The sequence below is a fragment of the Apis dorsata genome, unplaced genomic scaffold, assembly GCF_000469605.1.
Source record: "Apis dorsata unplaced genomic scaffold, Apis dorsata 1.3 scaffold_88, whole genome shotgun sequence".
Classification (NCBI taxonomy): domain Eukaryota; kingdom Metazoa; phylum Arthropoda; class Insecta; order Hymenoptera; family Apidae; genus Apis; species Apis dorsata.
In genome coordinates this window covers 871,995-879,055 of record NW_006263386.1, presented here as the reverse complement: position 1 = coordinate 879,055, position 7,061 = coordinate 871,995, and the positions used below count along the sequence as shown (strand labels likewise).

Genomic DNA, 7,061 nt, shown 5'->3' with positions numbered 1-7,061 from the left:
TTTTTTTTTTTTTTTTTTTTTTTTTTTTAACGCGAGGAGAATAAATTAAACTTCATGCGTTTATGAAGTTACGAAAAAAAAAAAAAAACTCTTGTTAAATACATTTTACTTGTAATAATAAAATGAAGAGATGATAACTCGACATTAAATTATTTAAAATAATTTTCTATTGTTCTTTACGAATGGCATAAAAGTAATTTTATTTCGTACAAATAAATCATTTTACAATTTGACAGTTTATAATTAAGAAATTATCTGTTTTTTTTTTTATTGATCAAACTTTGAATTTGGAAATTTTTCTATGCCAATCTTCATGACATTAGAGCATGATGAAACATTCAGAATTATTCAAATAAATATTTTAGTGGTTACTTTTTGCAAAATAGCTTGCAAAATATACACTTAATAAACAAATATAAAATATAAATCGTTCTCATAATATAAATTTATATAATTTATACTCGTATATAAAATTATTTAACTCATTGCATTATATTTTTTGTTTGTTTTTAAATTATATACAGAAGGAAATATAATTATTTAAATGGCTGGTGATTCGTTGAATTATCTTACTACAATTTTGGCGGAAATTTTTGCGAAGAGAAATTAATTTGTCGTGGCTGAACGATACTTACCGTAAATCAGGCTAATTTATGCTATGAAATAATGAGAGCTAAAGAAAATGAAACACGGCAGCGAGACGATGGCTAACAAGGTAAACATAATAGGCCGCTTCATTTAATTATATTTTCCATTAAAACAGCATCTTCTGCTGCTTATAATGTTGCAATCTGATCCAGATGTAATGAAGAAAGATGAATTATAATTAGGCAAGGAAATATTTATTTATTCGTTTTCATTTTCATAACGCCTCAAATTTTTCTTTCTTCTTTAATTAATTTCTTCTTAAAAACAAATGTACACAAAATAATTTGAAAATACTTGGAATTTTAACTTTTCATAAATTAATGGAATATCTTGCTACACTATCAATTTTTCATATAGATTAGAAAATATATATATATATTTTTTAAAGTTTAATAAAATCGAATGTCTCGTTACTTATAACGAATTATAACCCATAATTACTTCAAGCAACGAATGGTAAAAGTTTTATCTATGAAAGTTTACCTCGCTCGTGAATTAACTCCACTCTGAATTCAATTTACCGTAATGTAAAATACAAAATTAAACTTCCGTATAAATACTTCGAATCGAAACAAATTTCTATTTCAATTTGTAATTAAAAAAAAAAAAAGAAAAAAGAAATCGTATAATCTTAAACAAATACAATTGCTCGAATATCATCGTTGTTGAAATGACATTCTACGCCATAATGAATTACTTTGAAACTCGTTAGAACATCTTCCAACATAATTCCGCGATAATTATATATACGAAAATAAATTACCGTGAAATCGTTATTATTACACCGACTTAACAACGACGAGGACACCATTACGATACCTTCTTCCCCCTCCCCCTGAAGTGACAGAAGATTACAAACGAGTATTCCAATTCTCCCTACTACCCTCCGTTTATGAATTTCCCCGTCACGATACAACAATAACCGCGGATTCAACAAGGGTTGGTTGTTGGCTGGGAGCAAAGAAGCAGGAGGTCATGTTCCCGCCTCCCTTTGTACGCCCTTTTGCATAAAGCATTGCCACCGGAGCGAGATCAGAGAATCCTTTTTCGAGGCCGTTGACAAGGATATATTCGTATTATTGGTACGTCGGTGTCTCGGCTTTTACGAGTTTCCAACGCGCCCTCTCTCTTTCTCTCTCGCTCATACACACGAAAAAGAGAGAGAGAGAGACTTCCGGTGATCGATGGTCGAAAAGGTGCGATACGCAGAAGAATGGGGCAAAGAATTGGAGAGAGAGAGAGAGAGAGAGAGAGAGAGGTGCAAATGAAACGGAACGATCTACGTTTCGTCGATGGCTCTTTCAATATTTTTTAATCGGAAGGACGGTTTTAATAGGTATTTTTATCATCGCAATGGATGTTTTTCAATGGCTGGTGTTTCTTTTTTTTCTTCTCCGTATAATAATAATAATAATAATATATTGGACATAATAGAAGAGAATAAATCGTTGACAGGGAATGAAATTTTGTTTGTAAAAGATTTCTTCTTGTCCGGCTCGATTGTTTGATTATCGTTAACCGGGAGAGTTTCGAGATTTCTCGAAGCGGAATGAATGGTTGAATTGTTATTTGTACCTTCGAGATTAAGAGACGACACGAAGGAAGAAATTATATAATTTGTTTGGTAAATATAATACGTATTAGCATAATAGTCTTTCGTTTATACGAAGAGGATCATCTTATTGTATTGTTTGACGTTGTAAATAACGAGAACAATAACATCGTTTGAAGAACATGAAAATATATGATCAAAATAAAAATTTGAGAGAAGAATATTTACGTTGAATATGGGATACGTGGAAATAAAAATTAATTTATTCAATCGCGTATTTAATTAATATTTATCATATTAAAATTATACTCACAATTTGTCAACTTTCGTAATGTTAATAAACATAAATTTATTAATAATTCAACAATACTTAGTATCTTGTAGTATTTTCCCCCCCCCTCGTAATTCCACCATGATTCTCGACGTAGAATAAACCATTATTGCCATCGATTCCATTCAATCCGTTCGACCACAGAACGAACAGTCTTCACGGTCTTGGTCTCTAAACAAGAGCTTTTTCGATTTTTCCACCATTCTTCCCGGTTATTTTCGTTGCATCGAACCTGTCGCGGCTGGAAGATTAATCTTTCCAAGGGAAAAAAGTGTCGAAGCGGGAACAACGTTCTTCACTCCATAAAGCAACGCGGTCTCCGCGATACACAGAAAAGAAAAGAGAGAAATATCGTTGAAAGTAATCGCGTCCAAGTCCCGTTCATCGTTCCGTAGCGACGTGCCAGTATACTTCGTATACTTCGCCCAGTGGCAGAGTTGCATTTGCATAAAAGCGAAGAAACAAGCCAAACACGATTCAACTGTTCAACAACCAGGGGGAAGATTGTAGAATCTTCGCAGATCCATCTTTCATTTTTGAGATTGAAAAATGACGATTTTCGAAAAGAGATTTAAGATTATTGGTTTTGGGATTAGAAAAGAATTATAGCGTATTATTATTCTCTGTTCTTCGTTGCTTATTCCATCTTTGTCTCATTTTGTCCGATGTGAAACTTAAACTGCTTATAACGTAGCTTCAATTAATATTTCAACGAATATATATTCAAACATTCTGTGTGAATATGCTTCTTGCATTGTACATTTTTCATTTCAGTTATATATGCATAATATAACAATCGTATTGTGTGTAACAATGCAAGAAAGATATTGTACATAATTGCACGATCTAATTTCAAATTTGGTAAATAAATTAATGGTGGATATGCGAAATGAAATATATTTTTTAAAAATTTCTAAATGAGAAAACACAAATTTTTATGTTGTCCCCGTTTCTATTTTCTATAAAAAATATGCATTCGCAGTGTAGATATTTGAATATGAATTAAAAGTGGGGATGTAGAATTATCCTTATTCAGCTGCGATGTTGTAAAGGAGAGATGCTTTAAATGGGATTCGTAATGGATGGCACATTGTAATTATTTCAAAAATAGAATCTTTCTTTCGATGTAGCTACTTATTATAACATGTTGTATCTAACGTAAAATCGTTAGTGATAGTTTCATATATTTAGGAGAATATATAGAAAATTTATTGTTTTAAATATTTACATTATATTTATCAATTATTATACATGGATGGAACGTGTCATTTATCTATTTAATGGTAACATAATACGTCGTATGATCATGTGTAGCAGATATGGATGTCGTCATCATTATATCTAACCTCACTTTTCTGCATTATTGTCGTATAATTCTGAATAAAATATATAGGAAATTTATTGTTTTAAATATAATTTATATTTATCAATTATCATACACGGATGGAACGTGTCATTTATCTATTTAATGTAGACATAATACGTCATATGTAACAGATATGGATGTTGTCATCATTATACCTAACCTCACTTTTCTGTATTACTGTCGTATAATTTTGAAACATAATAATAAATTAGGAAATTTATGTTTTAAATACGATTTATATTTATCAATTATCATGCACGAATGAAACGTATCATTTATCTATTTAATATAGACATAATAAGTCATATGTAATAGATATGAATGTCATCGTCATTACACCTAACCTCACTTTTCTTCGCTAGTGTCGTATAATTCTGAAATGAAAAACGATGTAATACATTTAAAGTTTACCGTAATAAAATTTTCATATTTATACAATTTTATATAAAGAAAATTGTTATATTTAACGAAACACTATTTATCTTGTTCTATTATGTTATTTATTGAATAGAAGAAAACCTATCTATCTAAAATATATACTTTCAAAGCAATTAACGGAGAAACTTACCAATAAACGCATTATGAAATGAAACTATCGACGAAAACGAAAAAAAAAAAAGAGAAAAACGAAGAAACCAATTACATCCAATGAATTTCACGAATATTCAACCGAAATACTTAAAATCTACGCGACACAGGTCGTTCTAACGATGAAATCTCGTGTTCGGCTAACAAATTGCTTCAAATGAAAATGGCGCGAGCGTTTCAGAATGGTGGAACAATACCACCATTCTCATTTTCCGCCGTGAATTCAATGATAAAGGGTGGCACGTTTAGAAGGGTAGTTTACAATCCACGTGAAAAACAGCGTTCCGCCGTGGCTTGTCTACACCGGGCTTGGACTTTTCCCCTCTTATTTCGACGCGTGCGCTTGTTAACCCCTTTACAAGCGACCGCTATTTCGTGGTGATCGTACCCGGAAACCAGCGGGACTCGTGTCGAGGAAATGGGGGCGCGGAGGAAGTCGAAACTGATGGAATTCGCTTTAAAGCTTCCATCGTCGAGATTTCCCTTCTTGCCCAATTTTAGACGAAATTAATAAAATAGTAGAATAATTAGTACTGGATTAATTCCAAATATTGAATCAAGCATTTTTGTAGCAATATTTTATAAATATTGTAAATATTTGACGGTACATAATAAAAATAACAATAAAACGTAAAACAAATTTTTGAGTCTCTTTTTATATAATATTCAAATAACTTCCAACACTTTATTATTAAATAAATTTGCAAAATCCGTAGATGGAGAACCCATTGATTGGCTATAAAAAGATTTTTTTATAAATATTTGACGATACATAATAAAAATAATAACCAAACGTGAAACAAATTCTTTTTATGTAATATTCAAATAACTTTATTATTAAATAAATTTTCAAAATCTATAGATGGAGAACCTATTAATTGGCCATGAAAGGATTAAATCTGGTTTAAATCTTTGTTCGCCTAATTTCCAAGCAACTTCGAATCCCACCAACTCGTAATACATTACAAGATGTAATACAAAACCATGACGAGGTGAATCTCCAATTTAGTAGCTCTAAACGACGTCCATTATCCTTTGATCGATACACATAATACTAACGAAGACCGACGACACTTACGTGAAAATCTGAACCACAGACTTAGCGGGCGCATCCCTTTATATCTACGTAATCCCTCTCGCAACATCTGCAACCCGCTTCAACCCGCTTCTGCATTATTAAGCATCCCGTAAATCGTAAGTACTCTTATGCGCCAGTTTATAGGCCAATTTAAGCGAACATCTCGATATCAATAAAGAAATATATTGATTTTCTAATAGTAATTCAGTTAGATATTTGTAAAATTTGCACGTTGAATTAAAAATCATCCAACTCTGAATTATCGATTAAAGATCGCGGTTTTGTTAAAATATTTAAAAGATATTTATAACTTTGAGGTCACATCTTGTGAACTTAACTAATAGTGAGGACTACGATTTCTATCGAAATGAGAAAATTGTGAGGGTTGCATCGATCAAAATGGTAGCCGATGACTGGACACGTCAGCTGGAATTTAATTAAATCCCGTTAACGAACGTATAGAGACGTCACGAAGTTCTGTCCCCGTCCCTCAGAGTTGAAGCTGTTCTTAATTCCAACTATGGAAGTTCCAATCGGTAAGTGTTATTGAAATTAGGAACCACTCGAACTCTTAGCGACAGTTTCTGGCTAGCTTGACCAATCTCTCGAGTTTCCACTATTTTGCTTCCATTCTTTGAGAACGAATACTCCGTTATATTGGATATATTGGACTTTAATTTAAAGGATGATTGTAAAATATTATTCAATTGTCTTTTCTTGTACAAGATACAATTTTGATTGATTAGGCGTTAGATATAAATACATTCTCTTTTAGAAAAGAGAAAGTTTCTCCTGACTTTGCTATTACATATGCTAGAAGTGAGAAATTAACTAAATTTTTTCTTTCTATAAATATACCACTGATCCAGCAATCGTTTAGATTTTATATAAAATAGATATCCCTTTCATCTAAACAATATTCACAAATTTGTTAATTAATTATCCTTTTCCAATATTTTTACCTTAATTTTAGAAAAGAAATTCCCAGAACAGTTTCCAATACTATGATTAAAAATTGTATTTTTCAACATTCTATATTCTACTCGTCATACTATATATACATATACTCTCACATACATATCTATTTATCATTTAGAAATTCGACAAATTACAAAAAATAAAAAATAAATTTGGTAGCCGATAACTTTTCGATAAATTTAAATAGATCAGAGCGCAACAAATTTTACTCTTCTAAATTTTAGAAAACAGATACTTTAACTAAGATATTTCAAAAAGAAAAAACGAAACAAATCTACTTTTCCAAATGCTTCCCTCCAAATCTCTTCTAAATTTATACTTCGTCCTTCCGATTCCCTTCTCTCTCCCTCATCGAAACAATATTCGATTCGCCCATTTTTCGCCCAAGAACAAAACGAGACGAGCCGAGTTCATAGCTTATAGCTTCTTCCTCAGATACTTGGAACGGATCCCCCCATCCCCCGATGGAAAAGGAAACAAAGCTGCACGGGACAGGAAACGCGATCGAGGCAGGATCGAG

General features: G+C 31.7%; 1 protein-coding gene across 6 annotated transcripts in view; it reads left to right on the top strand.

Annotated features, from left to right (window-relative positions):
- LOC102675086 (furin-like protease 1) overlaps nucleotides 1-7,061 on the top strand; it is a 306,104-nt gene that overhangs the window by 196,605 nt on the left and 102,438 nt on the right. The gene's annotated exons all lie outside the window — the stretch shown is intronic.